General features: G+C 39.6%; 1 long non-coding RNA gene across 1 annotated transcript in view; it reads right to left on the bottom strand.

The window, feature by feature from the left end:
* Nucleotides 1–24,830, bottom strand: part of LOC119873857 — a 228,991-nt gene extending 204,161 nt beyond the window's left edge. Inside the window, exon 1 of the long non-coding RNA XR_005366550.1 lies at nucleotides 24,408–24,830. This is a non-coding gene — a long non-coding RNA (uncharacterized LOC119873857). The remainder of the gene's footprint in view (nucleotides 1–24,407) is intronic.
* Nucleotides 24,831–27,261: the final 2,431 nt, after the last annotated feature.

Below are 27,261 nucleotides of genomic sequence, written 5' to 3'. Positions count from 1 at the left end.
CCCAAGCCTCCCCCCCCCCCCAAACCATCAGCAGTGACTGGTGCCAAATACATGACCGGTCTTTTCACAGAAAACAGACTTCTATTGTTCTACCACAAAGAAGAGAAGCAAAAGCCAAGACCATGACTGACCCTCACTCAGAGACCACTCGCATTTTATGTTTTTGATCAGTGTCTTAGAATTTTTACCTTTTGGGGCCCCTGGGTGGCTCAGTCACTTAAACGTCCAACTTTTGGTTTAGGCTCAGGTCATGATCTCAGGGTCTTGAGATGGAGCCCCGCATTGTGCTTTGAGCTCTGGGTGTAATTTGCTCGGGATTCTCTCCCTCTCCTCATCTCTCCTTTATTTATTTATTTATTTATTTATTTATTTATTTATTTATTTATTTATTTATGATAGTCACGCAGAGAGAGAGAGAGAGGCAGAGACATAGGCAGAGGGAGAAGCAGGCTCCATGCACCGGGAGCCTGACGTGGGATTCAATCCCGGGTCTCCAGGATGGCGCCCTGGGCTAAAGGCAGGCACCAAACCACTGCGCCACCCAGGGATCCCTCCTCATCTCTCCTGCTCTCTCTCTCTCTCTTTCTCCTTCTCCAAAAAATAAATAAATTCTTTTTTAAAAAAAGAATTTTTACCTGCTAAAATAGAATAATTTTTTTCAAAATTAAGAAATGAGAAAATTGCTGTCTGTATAGCAAAGCTAACCTCCCTAGTCACCCTAAATATGGCCTGTTGGGAGAAATATGTAACAAGAATGACATGAGCACTCAGAATTTATGCTTTAATTGGCGTTGAACCTTCTACATTTGTCCAAGCTACTTCTCTTGGAGAAGCAGCATATGTCATGGTATTTGTGCAATTCCCTTACATATTGGGGCCAATGAGAGTAAAATGTTCCTAGAAAATATGAAATTATTTAGAAAAACAGAGAGAGAAAGAAGAGGAAAGTAATAGTATGCCAAACACACAGACCAAAGGAGCAAGGCTTTATATGGACTTGTCCAGAGGGAGAGACAAACACAGATTAAGCCCAAATGCATTTGCATCATGATATGCTTTTGTTTTTGTTTAATATATACGCACCTCCTGCCCCACTTCAGTGGGTAGGAGAGAAGTGGTCATAACAAAGGGAATTTGGGTGGGAAAAGAGACCACTGTATCAAATCAACTTTGAGATTCTGAGTTTCCATGTCAATTATTGAATATTGTAAAGCAATAAATCTGGCATTTGTAATGCGATATGGCCTCCAAGCCTCTAGAAAGTAAGATTGGGCTGTTCAATAACTGAGGCATTCTGGTTGCTTTCTCTCTCATTGTATATTAATTACATTAATTTGTGGTATAATGTACTCCTCCAACCCTGGGATATATGGTGAAAATACTGAGAGATCTAGCTACTTTCCATTTGCCAGAAAGATAGAGTAGGACTTGAGACTTCAAAGTTAGAACCAGGTCATTCTAGGCAAGTGGTCACTCTGTGCAGCCTCTTGAAAACCTTCCCTCTTGTCTGTCCCTTGATAAATATTCCTTCTAAATGATCGTGGTTGAATACAAGCATTCCCACACTAACACTTTTTGGCCTAGTACTTGGCATGTGCTTTCTTAATTACAGTCTTTGTATGAAGAGTCCAAACAATGCACGATTATGTAGAGCAAGGATCAAATTAAAATGCCTTCAGAGCCCAGGCAAGCAACATAATTGTGTGAAGCAAATCCACTGTGAGGGCCCTTCCACCCCTCAGAGAACACACATGGCCTCAAGGCTTGCAATTGCAATTCAGCAACCAAAATGTCCATCAATACATGAGTGGATAAAGAAGATGTGGCATGTATATACAATGGACTATTACTCAGCCACAAAAAGCATGAGATCCTACCATTTGCAACAACATGGATGACCTTAGAGGGTGTTATGCTAAGTGAAGCAAATCAGAGAAAGAGGAATACTATGTGCTTGCAATTATACATAGAATCTAAAAAGCCAAGCAAGGGACGCTTGGGTGGCTCAGTGGTTGAGCATCTGCCTTCAGCTCAGGTCATGATCCTGGAGTCCTGGGATCAAGTACCGCGTTGGGCTCCCTGAAGGGAGCCTGCTTCTCCCTCTCCTTATGTCTCTGCCTCTTTCTGTGTCTCTCATGAATAAATAAATAAAATATTTAAAAAATAATAAAATGAGATTAAAAGGCAAGCAAATAAAAGAACAGAAACAGACTCAAAAATACAGAGAATAATACACTAATGGTTACAAGATGCGCCAAATAGGTCAAGGGATTAAGATGTACAAAATTCCCGTTATAAAACAAGTAAACTGTGGGGAATGAAAAGCACAGCCTGGGGAAGAGAGTCGGTGATAATATAACAACACCTTATGGTGACAGATGGTAACTAAGTCTATCCTGGTGGGCATTCTGAAGGTACGGATTTGTTAAATCGCCGTGTTGTACATCTGAACTAATATGACACTGTATGCCGATGAAACTTCGATTAAAATTTGAAAATAAAGTACTGAAAAAATAAATAAAAATGAAAAAACCCACACATATAAAGGCACTGAAAATCAGCCAAATCTTAAAACAATGTGGGGAGGGGGGCAAGACAATAGGGACATCACTTTGGACCCAAAGTGTCTCCGAAGCCACAAGCTGCCTATTTCAGCCAAATAATGGAGGTTTCCCTCACATCCCTGCCCAGGAGTGTAGGTTAAACCATTTCAGAACATTATCTATTCACTGTGTGTATGTCCACGTGTTGTTTGTGTCTACACTACGTCTCTGTTTGCCCAGATGGTATCACATGATTCAAAAGGTATCAGGCATTAAGAAATAAACAGCAGGACAGCATACAAGACAGTGTACCCAGGTGGCTGATGCGTGTTGCTTCGGATGCCTTGACAAGGAGGGGATGAACTGAGTCAGGTTTGTGTAGCTTTGCAAATATCACAGTAGCTCAGGGCATGAAATCTGGAAGTACATTGGAACTACAGCTTGAAGCACAAGGATGGAAGACAAGGCATGTGCCCCTAAAGGCAGCAGCAAAGTGTTGGGGGAGGTGGCTCAGATGCCGACAGGAGTACCAGAGGGACAGAGAAATTTGGGCAGAGTCACATCAGTGAAAATGAACTGTGTTTATAAAAGAGAAATTCCTAACGGCACAAAGTCTGTAAGATGAGCAAATCACTGATTTTTTTTCCCCCCAGAACAACAGTGCACCAAAATAAGAGAGGGAGAAAGCAAAGCAACTTCTGATGTTAAATGAAGAGGACAGAACTGAATTTATAAGCAAGAAAAGACTGAAACTGGGGAAGTGGATGCTTTCAGAAAAGAAGTCAATCCTACGGAACAGCCAACTACTCAACAGCTGAGGAGCTGGTGGCTTCAGACAATCTATGATAGTCTTTAAATCATATTCCTTATGAATATTCACATATATATACTCCAACCCCATATAAAAATGTTGAATTTTTTTTCGTTTCCACAATAAGCTCTTTAAAAAAAAAAAAAAAGGTTTTATTTATTTATTCATGAGAGACACAGAGAGGCAGAGACATAGGCAGAGGGAGAAGCAGGCTTCCTGTGGCTTCCTGTGGGGAGCCCAATGTGAGACTCAATCCCAGGACCCTGGGATCTGACCTGAGCCAAAGGCAGACACTCAACCACTAAGTCACCCAGGGACCCCTCCACAGTAAATTCTTTCTCCCGCCCCCCCACCACTCTCTTCCCAAGAAACATATGCTGATACCAACTAGTAAAAAGATTTCACTGATCCCCAGGCATGTCCGCCATGATGTCGGGCTGAAGAGAGACCTTCCCACTTGTTCTACATCACAGGCAAACAAGGCACATGGGAAGATCTGCTCCTTGCCCTGAAAAAAATCCCTAACAGCTCTTGTAAATGCTCTTGGTAACCCTCTCACCCAAGAATTTCAGTCCTCCTTTAGATATGGGGGAGCAACCTCTTATGTTATTTCACTTTTGCCCTAACCCTCCCCAGGTTCAGCTGTCAGACCCTCCCTAGAAGCCAAGTGCTGATCAGGTTTTGTCTCCAATCCCTCCCCAGCGATGTTTCTTTCTAGGCCATCTGAAAGCTCAGGCTCATCCGTGATTTAGTCTAGAGCCACTCTAACTTTACAGGGTGGGCTGCCTTTAGGGAGATCCAAGAATCCACGTTAGACCCATAAACCTTAAACCCTGTCCATCTGCATTCTAATCTAAGGCAGCTTTAAACACAGCAGCTGGCAGCAGGCTATACTTCATGACGCCTGCCAACGAAGCCAGTCACTGTGTGTTCGCAGCCATGGAATTATTGCTGCTCGAACAACCGAATTCATGGTGGCTCTGAACTTCAAGCTGATTGGTTTACGTGGCAGCACTTGTGTTTATTTCTTCCCTGGCTTTTGTTATATTTATTTGACAGCCTCTTATTTGGCATTTTCTCCAAGGAACCAACTAGTCAACATACATAATTTCATGGGCTCATTTTGACTTTCTGTAGAGCATCAATACACAAGGAAAACTGCATCTGGGTAGTATTTAGAGCTGTGATATGTCACCTAAGGACAGGAAATGAAGTTAGGGTAATCACTCAGCTCTAACGTACTTTGTTGTACTTAGTATCGAAGCACAAAGCACAAGACTTTTTGGTCCCTGCAATGATCTCTGTTTACCTTTCCTTCTCATTATTTTAGAGTCAGTTAACCAGGGTTAACTAGATTCCATGTCATCCTAATAGGCAAGATATCTTAAAAGTCCGGTCTCTTTTCTCACCCTGTTGCCTCTTGTTACACAAATAGCTCTTTTCCTGCACTATTGCTTCTCCAATGTATCCCACACAACTCTGTCCATCTCATTTTCCTGTATTGTTTTGAAATCCTGCACTTGAAAATTTCCATGGGGTCCTGACTCGTCACAAAAGCAGGTCCTTCTATAATCTTCCAGATCTAACCAGGGAGGTCCAATCCCTCTCTAAAAACACTCTAGTGGGCAGTCTGGGTGGCTCAGTGGTGTAGCGCCACTTTCGGCCCAGGGTGTGATCCTGCAGATCCGGGATCGAGTCCCACATGAGGCTCCCTGCATGGAGCCTGCTTCTCCCTCTGCCTGTGTCTCTGCCTCTCTCTCTCTCTCTCTCTCTCTGTGTGTGTGTGTGTGTGTATGTGTCTATGAATAAATAAATAAAATCTTTAAAAAAATAAAAATAAAAATAAAGTAAAATAAAAACACTGTAGCCACACTCTGACCTTTACTCTTGGCTCACTATACTGTCTTTAATTCTTTTTTTTTTTTTTACAAATGCAATCCAGCCTTACTTCAAAGATAAACTCATCTTATTCTGCAGAGTCACTCCAGATCCTCAGAGATAAGCATATGAGCCAAGTATCTCATTCCTGTTCATGCTCAGTAACATTAGCTAAGCACGTTGTTTCACATAACTATACTAAAGCACCTACAAGGAAAGCATTATCCATCATCTTTCCATATGGATGAGGAAACTGAATCATTTGCATGATGAAGTCATTTGCCCAATGAAGTCACTCACCCATCACTACATGGCTATTCAGTGGTGGAGGCAGTGTTTAAGCCATAATGGCATCAATGTACCACCTCCTCCATGGGACTTCTTAGAGATGTTCTCTAGTTCACTATCCTGGCTGGCTTGCATTTGTAGACAATTTGCATAGAATTTCCATCATCTTGTAAAAGTCATTAGCCCTTTAAAGGCAGACACAGGGGTGCCTGGGTGGCTTAGTCGGTTAAGCATCTGCCTTCGGCTCAGGTCATGATCCCTGGGTCCTGGGATTGAGCCCTGCATGGGGCTCCCTGCTCACTAGGGAGTCTGCTTCTCTCTCCTCCTCCCTGCTCGTGCTCTCTCTTGTTGTCTCTGTCATTATCTGTCTCTCTCTTAATAAATAAAATCTTTAAAAAAATAAAAATTAAAAATAAAGGCAGATACCCCTTCTGACTGCCTTATACATAATAAGTAGGAAGGATGGTTATTTGTCCCACATTCTCTATCAAACCTGTATAGTTTTCTTGAGCATACAGGACAATTGTACCTCACAACTCCTTTGCATTTTGGCATAATCACATGCTAATTGAAGCCAATGATTTGTAAGCAGGAGTGATTATTTTCCCACATGGAAGTTTTAAGAAGCAGAGTGCAATTCACCACTGCCTCTCTTTTCCTTTGCTGTGGCTTTTGGAGAAGATTCACAGAAATGCCATTCTAGGAGTCTGGGTTCTAAAGTAAAGACCACACAGAACAGAGTACTCAGTAGATCTATGCCAGACCTGAAAGAAAACATGAAACTTCAGTGATTTTTAACATAGATTTTGGGGGATCTCTTCGTTACTGCAGCATGGCCAGCCTATGTAACTAAGAATGATGGATAACAGATTTCTATGGAGGGTCATAACTGTGACTTGTCTGCAAGCCATCATGAGAAGACCTCACTGATTACACCGCAAACAGCCAGAAAACCTCTGCGTGAAAGCTGGTAAAACAAACAGTTCACCCAGGAGAGTTTGATCCTTAAGAACTTTCAGCTGGGGTCGCCTGGGTATCTCAGGAGGCTAAGCATCCAGCTCTTGAAATCAGCTCAGATTATGATTCCAAGGTCATGAGATCGAGCCCCACATCCCACTCTGCACTCAGAGGGGAGTATGCTTGAGATTTTCTCTCTCCTTCTGCCTCTGCCCCTCCCCCTGCTCTCTCACTCCCTCTCAAATAAATAAGTAAATCTGAAAAAAGAAAAAAAAAAAAAAAAAAAGAACTTTCAGTTCAAATGTGGTCCCAGACAGGTGCAATCAAAATCAAGACCAGTTTTGATTTCAAACTGTTTTTAAGAGTTTTGTCTGGATCACAGTACTCCTGATTCGAGTACCTCTTAGTTTTCTGTTTTCCCTTCAGCCTAACAACTGTTCTCTAGTCCACTCTTATATTTGTTTCCTCTTTCCTTTGATGTGTTTTATTCTTTGGGTTTTAAGAGCTTCTAAACGTGTACAATGAACTTTCTCATCACTGAGACCAGAACCGGAACAGTTCTCTCCACTTGCCACAGTTCAATTTCCAGTCTCTCCAGATGTAAAAAACAAAAACACTCAAGCAAGCCAACAAAAAATAAACAAGATAGAAAAAAGAACAGGGTACTCTGCCCCACCTTCACCAAAAAGAGTGGGATTCTCAAAAACATCACTGAATTTTCTCACAGGTAGAAATGATCTGCTCCTGTGTTCAACTCAAGATGAAAAGGTATTATTTCACTTCCCAATTTTAGCTTGTGGTTTGTAGTTAATGTAATGTAACCGTAAGTTTTCATGCAATCAGAAGTCTCCAGATTACTACTGTACATCACTGAATACCGTACTATAACTTACCTACCCAAACAGGGTAGGAAAGTATCTGAATATACCTATTTACTTCATGCCACTCCTCAAAGAATGAAGGTAAAATCAGATATAAACTATTTAATGTCTTTGATTCATAGGTTAGAGAATATATAGAACCTACAAGAAAAACAGGATTGCAGAAGAGTCTTGATTTTAAAAATTCTACTTAAATGAGACCCTTTTGTATTGATGTTGAGACAAGCATTCTCTAAACACTGACTCATCAGAATGTTTGTGAAACTCTTCCTAGTAACGACTTATGAGGCCCCTTCTACGGTAGACACAAATGCGGATTGGACACTTCACAACAATGGACATATCCATTCCATAATTTAAACTGCTGCAGATTTCTGGGGTGCCCAGGTGGCTCAGTTGGTTAAGCATTTGCCTTGGGCTCAGGTCATGATCCCGAGGTCCTGGGATCGAGTCCCACATTGGGCTCCCTGCTAAGTGAGGGGCTTGCTTCTCCCCCTCCCTCTGCCTGCTGCTCCCCATGCTTGCACTCTCTGTCAAATAAATAAGTAAAATATTTTTCTCAAAAATAAATCACTAAATAAAAATAAAATAAACTATTGTAGTTTCAATATATGGGTGAGTAACAGAAAAAAGAAGACAGAAGCCTGGATGAGGTTACTGAGGGAAAACAATTAAAAATACTGCAAGTGCCCTCTGGAGGCAAGAACCTGAGTGCCTTTGGTTTTTTTCTTGCTGAGAACCCACAGCTGATTTGAAACCTTCTGAGCTAAGGGTCACGACAAACCAGATGCAGTTGCACTTGCTACTAACCAATTTAATTTGGACTATCTCGGCCAGCCTTATTGAATTCTCTCCAAGCTCCCAGAGGCAGAAAGGTATTGCCGTCCTTAGCTATTCAATAAGCCTTTTAGACCTCACTGGGGTAGCATGGTTGTACATTCAGCATCATCTAGTTTAAACATATTGAGCAATCAATTCAAACTTGTTATTGTCATTGGAGTTTGAAAATTTAATAAGCAATTACCTGAACACATTCCTTTATGTTTTTAATTTCTACTGAGATGTTGTTCCATTTTCAGGCCTAAAGCAATCATGCCCTCCAGAATGTTTAATTGAATGAGTCCATAATGCAATTTTTTTTTCTTGACTGTCTTTTCCTAGTGTGATTTATGAATATGAATGAAGCCGTGTCTTCTGAAGGAGGGAGCCAAGAAGCAGCGCAAATTTCAAGAATCTGACATGGATGGATGACATAATTCATCGTTTTGATGTGGAAGGAACCAGCAGACCCTTCTTGATATAGGAATGCCTTTCCTACAGAGTATATATGAAATGTTTTATCCTTCTTTTCTGAGGTGATGCTGCAGAACTACGTGTGTGTATGTGTGTGTGAGTGTGTATAATACGTGCATAGATATATATTTATACACACACATGATTGTATATGTGTGCATGTATTTTATACAGACATAATTACATTTGTATGTAAGCATGTATATCTGTTTTTATTGATCCTACCACAAGTGAAGTGGTGGTCTTTCATTCACAGAAGGTTTCATTTAAAGATGTTCTGTAGAAAATTATTCTAAAAATTTACATAGAAAATTCATTTTATCAAATATTTCTATTTCTTCTTGTCTCTGACTAGCACAGGGGGTCAGCCTACTTTTTCTGTAAAGGGCCAGATGGTAAATATTCTAGGATTTGCAGCCATAAGGTCCCTGTCTCAACTATTCAACTCTGCTATGTTAGACCAAGAGCAGCCATAGACAATACACAAATGAGCGAGTGTGGCTTTATTCCAGGACAACAGTATTTAAAAAAAAAAAAAAAAAAAAGATGGCAGGCCAGATAGAGCTCACTGGCCATAAATTGCAACAAACCTCTGGCCTAGAATATTTAACAGAAGAGATATTTTTCTATATGCAGTTTTGTTTCATTGATTGGTTGGTTGGTGTTGTAGAAACATGAAGTTCTTTCTAGGCATCCTTAGAAGGTGTTCCTCCATCCAGTCCCATAAATTCTGATATTTCAAAGGGGTCTTTCCTTTGACCTACTTTTGGGGGGGATCAGTTTTTTAAACCTTCTCTATGACTTCACTCATTGCATAAGAAATCTAGAAATCTGGAAATCAAGAAAGAAAGAGAAAGAAAGAAAGAAAGAAAGAAAGAAAGAAAGAAAGAAAGAAAGAAAGAAAGAAAGAAAGAAAGAAAGAATTTCCAAATTTATCTTCAGTCTAGATATTTCCCCTCAATGCCAGAGCCCCATGCCAATACCGAAGTCTATTTAAAATCTTCTACCCAATAACCATCGATAGACATCTTCAAGGTCCATCAACCTAAATATGACCAAATTAGAACTTCTTTCTTTCCTTCCAGTTTGCCATTCCTCCTAGTTAGCAACAAGAGTCCACCTACTCCCTGAGATTTCTTTCCTTTCCTTCCAATCCCTCATCAACTTGCAAACTCCATTTCATAAATGGCTCTCCACTCTTGGCCATTCTATCTCTACCATCTGCACCCACAATTTTAAAATCTCATTGTCTCCTTAGTGAAATTTTCTTGAAAATAGACCCACAGATGCCCTACTCACCAGTCCTTTTCCTTTTTTATAAGTACATTGCACTGCTTTCAGCTGTTTCTAAAATGCTACCTTTCAACTGAACACCAGCAATTATTTTTCCTACAAGAAGATCATCACAGAATATAAAGACTTCCCAGCATCAACCTACCCACCCTGCTTTACTTTCTTTTGCTTCTACTCACTCCAACCCCACCCTCCCTAGAATTCTGCACTGGGTCTTAGTGGCACCTCTCCTTCCCAGGTAGCCCAACATCTGCTGTGTTTCTATTCCAGACTACACCTTTTCTACGCTCCACATAGTCTGCCATATTCTGAGTATACAAACATGAAGAAGCCAAAGAGCTTACAAGATTACAGGATAACTGGGACAACCCAAACAAGTAAATACTTATACAGATGTGATGTGAGAAGTAGCAAGATATAGCGGTTTCAACACAGACTATGGAATGACCCCTGAATTTGAATCCCTGTGTGCCACTCAGCTGAGAGACTTTGGCAGGTTACTTAGCCTGTCTGTGTTGTGGTAACATCATCAATAAATAGTGATATAAAGCAACCTACCTTAGAGATTTGTTGCAAAGAGTAAGTGAATAGTTTATAAACCACTTAGAACAAAGTCTGGCACATATACAAATATATACATACACCCAATGTACACATAAATATGTGCATGTGTGTGTCTACATATGTGTGTATATATGTAGTATATGTGTACATATGTATATCTATATATATGTATACACACACCTATGCCCCTAAAAATGTATTCATGTGTATATATTTATATATGTATCCATACATAATTATTATCAAATAAATCTATAATAGAAAAACTGAGGGGGCAGCCCAGGTGGCTCAGTGGTTTAACACCACCTTCGGCTCAGGATGTGATCCTGGAGACCCAGGATCGAGTCCTATGTTGAGCTCCCTGCATGGAGCCTGCTTTGCCCTCTGCTTCTGTCTCTGCTTCTCTCTCTCTCTCTCTCTTCCACTCTCTCTCTCTCTCTCTCTCTGTTTCTCATGAATGATAAATGAAATCAGAAAGAAAGAAAGAAAGAAAGAAAGAAAGAAAGAAAGAAAGAAAGAAAGAAAGAAAGAAAGACTGAGGAAAAATCAAATAATTATGTATGCAGAAGTGAAGGCAAATCAGAGAAAGAAAGGAGACAATTCCACAGAACTTGAGAGAGAAACTGACAATTAAGCAGAACCAGGCTTTAAACCGCAGTCTGTCTCTTATTACTATAAACTAATAATTTACTGTCTGTACCACTGAGCACTGAGGCAATCCTTATAATAAGCCTTTTACTTTTATCATATTACTGCTTTATTATTTAATAGTTTATGTGTGTATAATTTTTTACCCATGTGGCCTCAAAACACCTGGAGGATACGCACTATACGTGTGTGTGTATGTGGGGGGAGGCACAGGGGAGGCATCCCACTGTTTCAAAGACTGCGTCCAACATATAGTAAGGTTAATAAATATTAATAACAAAAGGATAAAATGATAGAATAGATGCTGTCTGAAATGTAATCCTAACTCTTAAATGTAATCTTAAATAATGAAACACATGTATCAGGTCCAATTAATCTTGGATCCACCATTAATTATTTTAAGATATACAACAAGCTGAATTACTTTCTTGTTTATAGAAACCATTAGTCACTATGTTAATTCTAGAATAGAAAACTCTGGATGAGTACCTACTGGATGCCAGGGCTAGACTTACCAGAGAGAACAAAGTGACAGACTATGGAATTCAAGAAGACAATGTCTCATGAGACCTTAACCTTAGCTCAAAGCCCGTCTTTTTTTGTTTTCACTTTTGTTTTAAATCTGCTCTCTATAGGCAAGAGTGAGGCTCTGGAAGCCCAAAGAAATGCCTAATACACAATAGGTATTTGGTTGATAAATGTATTTTAATATCATGTACAACATGTAGGAAAAAGGCAATCAGAAGTCTGAGGATAATATAAGAATTACTGGATACAGAGATCAAACTTGAATTGGGGAGGAAACTAAACTCAAGTAATAGATCCTTAAAGACTATGACTCAGAGAAACGATATTGACATTGAAAAGATTAAAAAAAAAAATTCAGGTTCAGACCTCGGCAAGACTTTTCTAGCAAAAGTTTTCACCCAGTGCTTTCCGTGTATTTCCATGGCACTTGTCAAGTTGTACTTAAACACTATGATTATACATTCACATCTGAGCTAAGCACACACTTTCCCCCTTAACACCTCCTCATAAAACCGAGACTTATTCTTGCATTACTATTTTGATAAAGTAGGAGTTTTCATTTTCTTTCCCCTTGATGCACTTTAATTTTAATGAAAACAGAAATCATGAATCCTAACAACAAACATCTATGCTGGGTCTTTAGGAGAAAAAGAAAAAAAAAAAAAAAAGAAGGGAAATGAAGATGTATTTGGTGTGATTATGAACCCCAAAAGAGTATGCTCTATTTGGGCAAACTGTTCATAGCCGGGCTTTTAACTCATTCTATACATGGTCAAGTGGCTCACAAACTAGAAGATGACTAGGGTTGCAGGACCTCCAAACAGTGGTATTCTGTTGGCCTGAAAAGCACTAACAGTACTTAAATATACAATAAAGGGCTTTTAAAAGACCAGGATCCTTAAGGTATCAAAACAAAAACAAAAACAAAAACTATACACTTTTCATTTTTAAGATATTTACTAACGATATTCAACACCTAAAATGAAGTTAACTCTTCTGCTTTTTGAGGAAGCAGCAAACAGATCCTGAGGTAGCACTGTTCATTCTCTTTATTCATTTTTATAGATCTTTTTCCTTTAAATATTAGTTTCAGATGTAGAGTTCAGTTATTTATCTGTAGCACTAGTAGACTGAATGTTTCCCAGGCTGCAAAAGTTCAATTTTATTGCTTAATTTGGGGAAGATGAGGCAAAAAAAGAGATGGAAAGTCAGAGTTAGGAGTGAAAGCTGTGTAAGGCATCCTTTATGTAAACGGACATTATTTACTTCCCTCTAAAGTAACTACAATTAATTATGCAAATGCAGGGAGACTCTCCAAGGACAAAATTCCATGTAGATAAATGCCAAGTATGGTACTGTGCTTCTTTATTTTACACATTCTCTCCATTTCTTCCTCTCTGTCTCTCTCCTTCTCTCTGAATTAAATATAAATGTGCTGAGAAGTCTGAAAAGCAAGAAAATATGATATACCTCCTAGACTTCAAAAGTGAAAAAAAAAAAAGGCAACAAGTTGTCTTGGCAAAAAAAAAAAAAAAAAGTTTAATATCTAAAAGTGCACATTGCTCTAAAAAGCAAATATTCGCTGACTGATTTAAAAAAATGCAAGAGCTCTGCTCGTCTTTCTCAGCTCTGCATTCCTTCCATTACTTTATTGCTTTAGATATTTGTACTGTGGAAGGGTGATCAATTAGATGAATAGGTCCCATTACTTTGTGGTTAATAAAAGATTTTATATTCTGAGATACACACAAAAATAAGTCAGAGTCAGCAGTGGATTTATGGGATGGGGAACAGAAGGAAAACTGTTTATCTAACAGATCACAGTCTTGAAAAAGCTTTTATTGTCTTGGCAGGCTTGATTCCATTGCCTTCTCCTCCTGAGCCACAGAGAACCTGTCCAGATTACAGATGTGAGGACCTTAAAGTACTTACAACCTAAGCCCACTTCCTCTCTGCGACACTATTTTCGACCAGGTGGCATTCTGGAAATGCCTCTTTCAATAACAAGAAAGATGTTATCCAGAGATTAGAACCTCCACTAAAGAAGCTATCTTTGTTTTTCTCATGCTCTGAGCCATGCTGGGCTAGCAAACCTAAGCCCACCCACTATTTTCTCTACATACAGCCCACCTCCACGCCTGATTACCCTTTTAAATAAATCATTTTCCTCCAACATAAAGCTCTAAAAAACCCTGAAAGTCAATCTTTTTACTGCTTCTTATGTGGTATTTATTTTTCTCTACTTGCCAATTGAAATGGCTGTAATATGCCCCAAAGGGCACTGTTCCTGTCAAGCTCTGAGGTACATCAGTTTGGATGCAGGCAGGTGAGCTCAAGAGCCCTGGAGTCTCAGAGAGACCTGTAATGCAAAAGAGAGAGAAGAGCACCCTTGGGAGGCAATTCTATTCAGTAGGAGCTGAAAACCTTGAATTAATAGCAAATAGATAAAGCAGGTAATCCAAAGGTAGAAATGGCAGTCCAGCCAGGTGGCTGCACAATGACATAAAGATTCCTCAGCACCCAACAAACTGCCCCCATTTGGAGCCAAGGAATGTGGTGGCAACACTCTCTGATTTACTCTTTCAACAGGGAGGATGTGAATTAATAGGACTTTTTGTTCAGTAGCACTGGAGAAAAGCTAACGAGGCAATTCCTGTCCTGCCTCTTAACTGTGGACTGTAACTGCTCTCCAGGTAACCCAAATTACACACTTGTGCTTTATGAAGTATGAACTGTGTGTCAGTTTCCTCTCCGGGCATGCTCTGTGACTGGGCTCATTTTGCACATATATTAGCATCCATTTACAAAAACTAAAACTCCCTCTGATCCCCAATAGAAGTATCTTTTCTGAAAAGAAAGAGGAAAAAGCCCAAGCTCTCCCAGACTTGTGAGGACAAGCAGTAGTAGAGTCAGGTTGAACATCTTGGCGCATAAAGAACTTCTTGCAGTCAGAGCAAGAACCTCTCCTGTGGGAAATCTTAAAACTAAACAAAACCAAAAAAGGAAAAGGAAAGAAGAGAGGAAAAGAAAAGTTCGTAGGAGAAAATATAGAGACACAAAAAGTTTCCACGGGACCCTCAAGAGTGGTCCTTTTCAAGGACCTTTGAAGTTGTTCATTAGCTTTCAACTTCATGGGTCTGTCAAGAAACAGAATAGGGGTTGGCTTTTTTTTTTTTTTAAGACTTTTATTTATTTATCGGTGAGACACACAGAAAGAGGCAGAGACATAGGCAGAGGGAGAAGCAGGCTCCCTGCAGGGAGCCTGATGCGAGATTCAATCCAAGGACACCGGGATCACGCCCTGAGCCGAGGCAGAAGCCCAGTCACTGAGCCACCCAGGTGCCCGCAGGGTTGGCCTTTTATGTGCCCAAAGTGTCATAGGCGTCCACATCTGTGTCATTCCATGAGTAAAATAAGCAGATAAATGCAACTGTCGCTGCAGTAACAACACTGTGTACTTGTCCACACAGGTCTTGCCAGCTCAACCCACAATTGTCAGGTTCAAGTCCGTGACATGATAATTGTCTTCATGTCACAAGTGTGCCATAAAACTCATGTCATACTTTCTACTTATATCTGATGCTTTCAGATCCCAGCGCGCCTGTGGTAGTTTGTGTGACTCCTATGAACATTCTTTCCAATCTGTCAGAGCAAGCAGAAGTTATAAAGGGACAGAATTCCACTAATCTGTACTTCCTCCCAGTAATCTAAAAGACAGGTACTTTATCACTGCACGAATCCTTGCCTGAAAGTTAAGTATTTCCTAACTGCGAACTCTCTTAAATAAATAACCATGAAGCCGTCCTTCATTCTGAAATACAACCAAAATAAATACCTTGGTTAATGTTCACATATTAACATTCCAGACGATCAGTCTCAACAATCTCTCATAGCTGAACGCTAAGCATTTCCATTAAAATACATTTAGCTCCCGGATTTTGTTATGCAAGATCCTGAGCTGAGCCGTGAAAAACTTTCTAGGAACATCAATATTCTCTTCTTCCTGTGCAGCTTCCAGCACTCTGGGGAAGTGATTGTAAATAATCAAAGAGGAAGCTTGCAGCCCATGCCACCTTTCCTCTGGGGCCTGGGATCCATATCTGCAAAAATGATTAGGATGAGTATGGGGAGTCAAGTCAAAAGTTAGTGACCAAGGTAAATCGGTGAGAGCATAGAATAAGACTGCAACAATGAGCAAAACATTGGCAGGAGCTTAAAAGGAATGAACTAGACACCGAAATTTTTCATTTTTCATATAATTTAACAAGGACATTCTTAAGTAGCAGAAGGCCTGAGAAGCAGCATCTGATCCTCTACTACCCCAGCCCAGAACTCGAAACAAAGATGACAGAGGTAAGGGGGCTCACTCTGGCTTACCAGAGAAAGATGTTTCTCCACAACTGCAGCCAGCCATCCAAGAGCAAAATCAGCAACTTGAGAGAACTCACCATTAGAAAGATTGATCCAGAGGCAAATGTCTGTCATTCACAATACCCTTCTCTGGAGGGATTCCTGGCACCACTAAGGCAGGACTGCTATAACATCATGCACCATCTAACCAGAGCAGCAGGAGCGTCCCCACCTTCCCCATTCGCTTCCAAAATTATCTTCTTTCCACCAGTCAGGACCCATTACCACAACCCCTGAAGTAAGAGGATTATCTCAACTTTCTCTGGTTTCTTCAGAACCCATGTATGAGTCAAGAAAGCAACAACAATGGAACCAATTTCATAGAACATCACTAATGTCACTCGTAGAAATGGGGAAATATTGGCCAACTCACGGTACATTCTTGGATGTGGTGCTTTCCACAGAGTAATACAAAAATATTTTTCTCAAGATAAACTTGAAAAAATAGAGCTGCTCTCCAGTGATAATGATGTGATACTCTTGGAGCACCAGATGTCTCAGTGTGGTCTGGTTAATTGAAAGCCATAGACCTCACATCTACAATCAGCCTCACACATGGTCTGTTAATTTGATTGTCATACTAGCTCACTCATTCATGTTCCTGGAGCTTTGTATATTTCCTTTGTCTTTACCCCCCAGGAATTAAATCACATCTTCTTTCCTGTCTCCAGTGGCATGCAAAATGTGGGATCTATAGTAAACCGGGTCTTTTAATAAAGGCTGACCTGAAATGTTCCAGAATTCTCCATGTTTAAGTTCTTTTAATTTGTAAAAGATGGAGCAGACTTGGTGAATAATTGTCAATATCATTTTGTTTAGAAGAGATTCTTTTTACTCACAAATGTCTTTTTCTTATTTTTTTTTATTTTTTTTTCACAAATGTCTTATTTCTAGCCACTTCAATGCAATCACGTATTAAAAAGTATCTAGAAGAAATAACGCTACACATACACACCTCCACGGGTGTACACACAGGCACAGCTCTCAGTGCCTGAGGTTTCTGTCATGAGGACTCATAAATAAGCCATGAATGTGATGCCATGGAAGAAGACTTAGTCTCTCACCTAAACTGCTGAAAGTCTTAAATGTACAATTCCAACATACTTGTGTATCTGGTTCCCAGCCCTAAGCAAATTAGAAGAAGCATACTAAGGGGGAATGAGGTGACTTCAGAAGGATATCAGAGGCAAAGAGGAAAAGAAAGAGAAGGGAGGGAAGTCAAGTGGCATTGCCTAACTAAGTAGAAGAAAATCTCAACAGCATGAGCAGAATTATAAAAATGTTACAGCACAGAAGCACAGTCACATAAATATTCAATAATGTCATAATAATTTGTTTGACAAGGATGACATTATTGAGCAAGCAAACCAACATTTTGTTCATCACAGAGGACCCCTTGGCAACACTACCTTTGGAATCAATGCCATCGATTGCTTCAAGGGACAGCCATACTCAGCCAAGTTCAGGAGGGTCGGTGCTTGGCTTGAAGTTTCAAAAGAGAATTTCTAGGCCAATATGTGGTATCAGGTTGAAAAAAGTATTTTAAAAAAATGCTGGAGCTTGGCTTTATTGAAAGAAAATCATTTTCTTAAAAATACAGAGATAGGTTTTTTGACTATGTGGTGTCATGCCACAGGGTATTTGAGATCATAGAATTTATTCCATAAGGCACAGAGTAAGAAAGAAGAAAGCTATGCCACAAAGACAGTTCCCTGAAAAGAAATGGAAAAGCCCTTCCAGCGCTGGGGTAAACTGAAAGAGAGTTAAGAAAAGCACAAAGGGTTGGATGTGAATGACATTGTCTGACTGTTGTCTCTTTCCGAACCTCAGGGCTGAGCATCAAGGGTAATGAAATCCTGGAAACATCAGCCAACAGATCAGTTTAGGGGGATCTAAAAACACCATATGCTGGAACCTTGTTTTCCTGGGGTACTGCAAGCTGCTCAGAGGATCTGCAGGGGGTATTTTTGGTGCCCCACTGAGATTTTCCCTGACTTCTCTTGCCACTGTACCTGTGCCCCAAATAGTGTGTGCTTTGCTGTTTCAGAGCCTCTTTTCCTTCAGAGGGCTGTCCCAGGGGGAGGAGTCACAAATGCCTGGGAGTTTCCAACCCCTTAAGGACAGCTAGGAGCCAAGGATAAAAGCCAGTAGAGAAGTATATGAGTAGAGTTCTCTTCTCCAAAAGATGAAGCAAATTTCAAGGTCAAGTGTATACGCTTTATAGGATGAGGCTGAGCCTAGAACTTCACTGAAACTTCCTATCTGTCTTACCTGCTTCTTTTTCCATATTCGAATGTTCTACTTCACGATCAAAATCAAAGATCCAGCTAGTTATTTTGTGATCATCAATAAACTAATTATAAAGTTAATATGAGAGGTCAAAGACACAGAACAGCCAACACAACACAGAGGAACAAAGTTTGGAAACTGACATTATCTGACTTCAAGTCTTACTGTAAAGCTACAGTAATCAAGACAGTATAATATTGGCAAAAGAAAAGAAAAATAGACCAATCCAACAAAATAGAGAATCCAGAAATTAAGCCATATAAATATGATCAAGTGATCTTTGACAAAGAAGTAAAGGAAATACAATGGAGAAAAAAGGGTCTTTTCAACAAATGGTATGACAACAACTGGACATTCACATGTAAAACAAAAATTGCATCTAGAAATACACCTTACACCTGTCACAAAAAGTAACTCAGAATGGAACATAGACCTAAATATAAAATGCAAAACTACAGAATTCCTAGAACATAATAGGAGAAAACCTAAACGACATTGGTTATAGTGATGACTTTTTAGATTCAATACTGAAAGGCATAATCTGTGAAAGAAACAATTGATAAGCAGGACTAAGTTAAAATTTAAAACTTCTGCTTTGTGAAATATGATGTCAAGAGAATTAAAAGACAATCTAAAGACTAAGAGAAAAAGTTTGCAAAAGATACGACTGATAAAGACTGCTATCCAAAATAAACAAAGAATTCCTAAAACTCAACAATAAGAAAGCAAACAACCTGATTTAAAAATGGGCCAAAGACCATAACAGACACCTCACCAGACAAGATATACAAATGACAGTTAAGGGTATGAAAAGATGATTGTCACACATCATCAAAGAAATGCAGATTACAATGAGATACCATTACACAGCTATTAGAGTGGTTGGAATTGGGATCACTGGAACACTAAATGTTAGCAAGCATGTGGAGCAACAGTAACTCTCATTCATTGCTAATGATAACGCAAAACAGTACAGCTACTTTCAAAGACAGGTAGTTTTTTGCAAAACTAAACATATACTTAATATATAATCTAGCAATCGCATTGCTTGGAATTTTAATTTTAAAATTAAAAGCTTCACACCAAAAACACCAAACACTTCACCCGGACATATATAGCAGCTTTATTCATAAATGCCAAAACTTGAAGACAACGAAGATGTCCTTCAGTAGGTGAACGGATAAATAAGCTTTGGTAAATCCAGACAAATATTAGTTATCACTGAATTTAAAAAATGAGGTATCAAGCTATTAAAAGTCATGGAGAAACCTTAAATACATACTACCATGTTAAAGAAGTCAATCTAAAGGGCTACATACTATATCATTCCAACTATATGACATTCTGAAAAAAATTATGGAAACAGTTCAAAGATCAGTGGTTTTCAGGGATGGGAGAAGGGATGATTAAGCACAGCACACAGGAATTTTAGGGCAGCAAAAATATTCTACATGATATCATAATGGTAGATGTATGTCACTGTGTGTTCGTTCAAACCTGTAGGACATACAACAAAAAACAGTGCACTGTAATGTCATAAACCTTGGACTTTGGATGATTGTGACACGTCAACGTAGCTTTATCAATTGTAGCATACCACTCTGGTGAGGAATGTTGGTGATGGGAAAGCCATACATATGTGAGGGCAAAGGGTATATGGGAAATCTCTGTACCTTCTTAATTTTGTTGTGAACCTTAAATTGCTCTAAAAACAACTGTCCTACTTTTAAAAAAATCATCATGAAATAAAGTGAAAATGCTAGAGATGACCTGACACAGTATGAAAGAGAACACAAGGCTCAGAGAAGAGGGCATGTTAGTATATATGAACACAAAAAAAATGAAACAAACACAAAAGCACTAGCGGACTATGTTCAGGAAGGGCTAGGGGAAACTCCAATTAGTAAAACAATAAAAAATGAATTGGTAGGAGTCACGAATATGGTTGAAGTTTATGACTATCTTCTGAAGGTTTGGACTGGTGGTATAAGATGCTTTAGGAAACTGGGATTCCTAGTACCCACCAGTTGAAAGATTCCAGGGGCCAACTTTAACCATCAGAGACAAAGTAAATCTAATTACCATAATGGGTAGTAAGGTGAAATAATGAGAGGCCAAGTTCTGGGGGATTTATGTCAATGGCTAAAAGACATGGTGAGAGCCTAGGATCTACAGTTTCCTGGTAACTAAGAAAAAAAAGAAAGAGAGAATTTGTGTGTGGATGTGGATACAGATCAAGAAGGTTGCTATCAATTACCTTAGTTAAAAGTTATGATCACTTGCTCAGTTTCCACAATTGAGTCAATTTTCACATGTAGAATTCAAAGATGAAAACACCTGGAAAAGGAGGATGTGATGCCACAACATGTCTTAACAATAGTGATTCTCTTTGTCCTTTCCCAATGGGACCTGCAGCCACTCACCTCAGTAGTTGCATATTCAAAAAGAAAAATGTGTAAGTATTCTGGGGGACATTAAGTCTGGACTGATTCTGACACCAGCAATCCTGGTATCCTGACCCTACTATTATAGTATGGGTATGTGGATATTTACTGATAAATAGAGCCACGGCCTATATTCAACATGTAGAGTGTCCCATGGACCCACACACTCATCCAATATTCATTAATCTGGTGGAACGTACACACTAAGAATCTGATAAAACCCTAACACTGCTTTGATCTGTGGAGTAAGAGCAATCATAGTAAAAAAGGATATCTACATCACACTTAATGCCCATCATAAAACATCCATTCCAGAAGGGTACTAAATAGTTAGGTGACCACGATGACTCAACAAATTACTATCAGTTGACATCTGTCCTTGATTACCCAGGATTTACACAATGGATTCACCAACAGAATAGCCAAAGTGTCAGAGACGGAAGCTATTCACAGGCCTCCCTCTAATCAAGGATAATGTAGTTTTTGACACAAGATCATTTTGTCCAATATGTCAACAAAAGAGACCAAGGCAGAGTATGTGATAAACTACCACTTCTTGAAGAGACAAATATGCTACTTCAGGTCAGGTTGATTAAACTGGACCCTATTCATTCTGAAAAGCAAAGCAACTTTTATCAAGATTAGAAAAGGGAAGAGATTCCCTCCCTTGACAGCAGTCCCTTGGCATGTGCTGTATCTGAGGGCTCACAGAACATCTTATTTACTAACATATGATCCTGAAAAAATTGCCTTGGACCCCCTTTATTTTGAAGGATGTACAACAGTAGGCACAGGCCCAGAACATCCCTTGGTTTTACCACCTACTACACATTTTAGAAACTGCTGGTCTAGCAGAGTGTTGGAATAACCTCTGAGAGGTCATCTAAGAGATGACCTTCTAGAAATATTGGGAATTATTCTTCAAGACACCATACAAACTTTAAAGTTACAACCATTATATTGTGTTGAGTCCCCCACTAGTATATCTGATGGCTCCCAGACCAAAAGGTAGGAAGAGAATCCCTTGGCTTACGACTACAAGCATTGACATATGTGGACAATCTATGCTTCCCATCTCTGCATCTTCAACCTCTATGTGTCTAAAGCTCCTAGTTTCCAGATAGAAATGAATCCAGCAAGGCAAACAGTAGAGCCCTACTAAATGTCAAATTTTGATTGCCACTGGGTCTGTTGGATTCCTCACACCAATAGACCAGTTAGGCAAAGGAGGGGATTATCATCTTGACAGGGAAAATTGATGCTGATAATTATAAAGATTTAGTGTTATTATGACATCTTAGAGCTAGGGTTTGGTTCTCAGCATCATTTAGTGTTCCAACAATCACCTTTACTTCAGAAGTGGTACATTTTATTTTTAGTGTTTCCATTTGGCTCTTTCTTATAGTTTCTAACTTTCTGCTGAATTTTCTGATTTTTTAATTCATTGTGAACATATTTTCCTATCATTATTATAAGAGCTACTGTAAAACTTTTGCCTGCTAATTGCAAAATTTGTTTCATCTCAGGGAGAGTCTCCATTAAATAGTCTTTGTCTTGATAATGGGTCACCTTTTCTTGTTTCTCCATATGCCAAGTTATTTTGGATTGTGTAATGGACATTTTAAATGCTGTGCTGTGGTTACTCTAGATTTTGTTACATAGTTCCCCAAAATGTTGATCTTTGTTGTTTGTTTTATCAGGTAATTAACTTGACTAAACTACAACTGGATACTGTGGCAGCTGGGTAACAGCTCAGATACAAGCTCAGTTTTTTGTCTTAAATATGGTAGCTTACATGGTTCTTCCCCAAACATAACTGGCTCGGAAGTTATCCAAAGAGTTTTAGAGTTTATGCACAAAATATGCAGAAAATGTGAGATTTGTCTCTTTCCGGCTCCCTTCTTTCTGTGTTCTCCCCTTCGTGATCTGCTGTTACACTTGCCTCACACTTGGTCCTCTGGTTCTTTGGGCCACCAAAAACGCACATATTTCTAGGACAATTCTTTTTTTTTTTTTTTTTTTTTTTTTTATTTATGATAGTCACACACAGAGAGAGAGAGAGAGAGAGAGAGAGAGGCAGAGACATAGGCAGAGGGAGAAGCAAGCTCCATGCACCGGGAGCCTGATATGGGATTCGATCCCAGGTCTCCAGGATCGCGCCCTGGGCCAAAGGCAGGCGCCAAACCGCTGCACCACCCAGGGATCCCTCTAGAACACTTCTATAGGCTCTGTATATTACATAAAGAGGGATGCCCTTAGGCTAGAAGCTACAAAACAAAACAAAACAAACAGAAAATCCTTCCATACACACTACCATTCCCTTTATCCAACTGCTGATTGCTCTAATGCCTCCAGTAGCTATTTTTGTCTATTGTTTGTGTTTTTCTATTTTTTCCAGAGTATGTACTTGTCATTTGTGGGAGTGCTGCCTAATATCAGCTTACTTGGTCACTCATGACAACAACCCCCAAGATAAATTTTACCTGTGCATGAACCATGACAGCAACCTTAAGTGCAGGTGACCAGAGCTCAGGCTCCTCAAATGATGGTCTAGTTCATCCTTCCAAGTTATCTACTAGAACAGCAGATGTGCTAGCTAAGGGTGTGTTTGAAACGGGTGTAGCAGGAAGATGATGAGAGTCAGAAAGGGTGTTGGGACCAATTCTAGCAGTGCAGATTAAGGCTTGTCACACCAATTATGTATACAATGGAACATTACTCAGCCATTAGAAACGACAAATACCCACCATTTGCTTCGATGTGGATGGAACTGGAGGTTATTATGCTGAGTGAAATAAGTCAATCAGAGAAGGACAAACATTATATGGTCTCATTCATTTGGGGAATATAAAAAATAGTGAAAGGGAATAGAGGGGAAGGGAGAAGAAATGTGTGGGAAATATCAGAAAGGGAGACAGAACATGAAGACTCCTAACTCTGGGAAACGAACTACGGGTGGTGGAAAGGGGAGGAGGGCGGGGGGTGGGGGTGGCTGGGTGGCGGGCACTGAGGGGGGCACTTCACGGGATGAGCACTGGGTGTTATTCTGTATGTTGGCAAATTGAACACCAATAAAAAATAAATTTATTATTAAAAATTTTTTTTAAAAAATCCACACCAAACAGCAAAAAAAAAAAAAAAAAAAAAAAAAAAAGGCTTGTCACACCAAGCTCTCTTAGAAATTTGTCTGCAGAAATTCCGACCCGTCAGATTTTTTTAAAAAGGCATCAACTTAATGGAAAAGTAGTGCAAGTTGGACTCTAATATACACTTCTTTTTTCCTGCTCAAACATCCTCAGGTTCCATGATCTCTGTGCACCCATCCTCAGCCTCTGCTGAAGACGCATCTATAATCTTTTACAGAGGAATGCCTTTGGGTGGCAGGAGCAACCACGCTGGAAGCACTTGGGAGCTTATAACCAACCATCTCCTCCCCACGCCAGCTTTACAGCCAATGAGTAACTGGTGCAGAAATGAGAAAGGTCAGCTCCTATAGTGCAACATGAAATAAAATATGAGGCATAATTTGTGTTGCAGAATCATACGCTTAAACTTTACCTGACCCTGAATCTTTGCTTACCTTTCCCCTTCTATATCTGCTTCCTCTACTTCTTTGTCAATTTCTTCTGGAAGTACTTCCTTAAGAATTCACATACACTCAAATTCCTGGCTGGAAGTCTGTTCTGGGAGAAGCCATCCTGAAATGCTCCATATTCAGTGCACTGCTGTCCCTAACATGGCATGAGAACAGTAGGGTATTGAAGACTTGGAGGGGTGAGCGTGTGATGACAGGCTCATAGAGCTTTGCGCCTGCATGACAACAGGTGCCACAGGCTGGCATAATGCCGCAGATGTCAAAGTGGGACCAGTTGCACCTCAACAGATATAAAAATCTGTCCACACCAGCAGATCCAGGAATCTGCCAAACTGTGTCAGAGACATCAATGGTATGAAGGATAACTCAGAGAAGAGAAGCCCCTGACCAACTGCCCACACTGCTCCAGAAGCTTCTTTCATTCCATATATCCCTGGGGGGAAAAAAATGGATAAAAGGAGGGTTGAGCATTTTCCTGAAAGTGACCATGTTTTAAACCACACACAACCTGAGATATGAGTATATAAATGTGAATAGAAAACAGAGTAGACTATATGCGAGAAAGAAGTTATTTTTTTCTCAGAAGATTTACATCTTCAAAGCAAAGGCAAGTTCAGTTATATATAATTCATTAATGTTTTAGATTTTTGCATGTCTACATCTTAGGGTTTAAATTTTTGATCCATAAAAACTTCTCCTAGAGTACGATTTTCAAAGTGATCCCTCCTACCTAATGAGAAAGCAGGAATTTCTATCTCATTCATAGAAAAGGAAATAAAATATCACTTAGATGGTTAAATGATTTGCCTAATGCCACAAACAAACCAGCTACCATGAAACAAATATTCAAAATAATTTTCTGACCTTGAAGTCCAATTCAGTTTTTTCTCAAACCTCGGAAGCAGTGTAGGACACAGTAATTGAAGCCTAGCTGAGACAGTTCATCACTTTGAGTCCCACATTTCTTTTGCATTTGGAGCAGGGTCCCCACAGTGTACTAACCCACAATACTCTTAGCAACTCTTGGAGACATTTTATCATCTGGATGGTTGTGGAAATATTCATGCAAAGAAATGTTTGCTTCTTCAGAGAACAACTTTAAAACTCAACTGACATGCCTGAGAGTTCTGCATATTCCAAACCTAGAATCAGAATTACCTGATTTTCTATACGTCAGAATTACCTAGAGGTTTTTATTTTTTTTAAAGATTTTATTTATTTATTCATAGAGACACACAGAAAGAGAGAGAGAGAGAGAGAGAGAGAGAGAGAGAGAGGCAGAGACACAGGCAGAGGGAGAAGCAGGCTCCATGCAGAGAGCTTGATGTGGGACTCCATCCAGGGACTCCAGGATCACGCCCTTGACTGTAGGCGGCGCTAAACCGCTGCGCCACCAGGGCTGCCCCCTAGAGGTTTTTAAAAACACTAACAACTAGAACCCATATCATCTCAGAGGTTCAGATTTAGTGGGTCAGAGGTAGAGTCTTGGCTTACGTATTTTTAAGATTTGCTGTAGAGAACGCCCATGCAAAACAGAAGTCTGAAAACTCTTGTTCCTACCTGACTTTGACTACCTAGCCTTCAACTCCGGTGTCCCATTGTTTGGGTCTTTTATTTGGCCTGGGGCACCTTGTTTGGCCTCTGCTCCCCTAGACTCTCATGACACTGTCTCAGTTCACCAATGGATTTGAATCAGTAACTCCTCAGTGAGTCTTCCTCTTCAATACCATGGCACTTGGTCAGCTCCTATAACTCCTCCGTTGGTTTGCATTAATTCACATGCTTGGATCTCTTCAGCATCTCACCATAAAAGCATCCTGCTCTATTCCTCACTCTCAGTGGCAAAAATTACTTATTTCAACTAAAATTAAGTAGCCTGTGTCATGATGATTTAACCTCTGGTTGGCTATCACTCTCAAATTCAGTGTATTTCTGACATAACCTTTCTATATTGTTAAATAATTTGATGTCAATCTACATCCCAACACACTCTTTTCCTTAATATATGGAGGTATAGAGATAGCACAGTATTGCCATGAGTAACAGTCCTCCTCTTTGAATCTTATAGATAAGCTCCTGTAAATCCATGAAAATGGCCTCTTGAAAATGGCATCAATCTTGAATTTGTGATTATAATTCGTCTCCTCCATTTTGATAGTTCTGGAGATTTTGCTTATCAAAGAAATAAATAAGAATATTGTATTAACCACCCTCTGTTCCGAACATACAAAAGAAAGATCAGGTTAAAAAAAACCCTCCATAATAAATAGACAACTATTTCATGGTAACTTCATGACAGCTATGTATCCTACAGGCTATGTCAGATAGGAGGCAAGCATTCCTGGGCACACGGCAAAGACAGGTCCAGTCTTCCGAACACTAATCAATTCTGACAGCTTCATCTATGAACCTTTCACACAATATATGTTTCTCTTACTCCTATCTGCAACCAACATAGTCCTTCGATATGTGTGTAATGAAGGGAATGCTAAGCTATGCATACAAATGAATCCCAGGGTAAATCAGAAGCCTTTGTGTATCCCTGCCAAGAAGATGGCACATAAAGAGCATGAACTCTGTGGACACCAGAAAAAGCACCCTACAGCAGTAATTTCGTAACTGGTGTCAAGTTTAACCTCGTGATATGTATAAGAAATTACCTCCAAAGTACATTCAAATAGTTCTTCATAAAAGCTTCCCTAATGATAGGAGACAAAATATAGACTCGGGATATTTATCAAACACCTAGATTCTACATATAGTAATCAATATCTCAGATCTAGAAAAACTAATAGTTCTACCTAACTAAACACAATGTACTGAAGAGATCCACAGGCAC

The sequence above is a fragment of the Canis lupus genome, chromosome 11 (assembly GCF_011100685.1).
Source record: "Canis lupus familiaris isolate Mischka breed German Shepherd chromosome 11, alternate assembly UU_Cfam_GSD_1.0, whole genome shotgun sequence".
NCBI lineage: Eukaryota > Metazoa > Chordata > Mammalia > Carnivora > Canidae > Canis > Canis lupus.
Note: the sequence above shows the minus strand (reverse complement) of the source record. Positions and strands in the feature narration are given on the sequence as shown.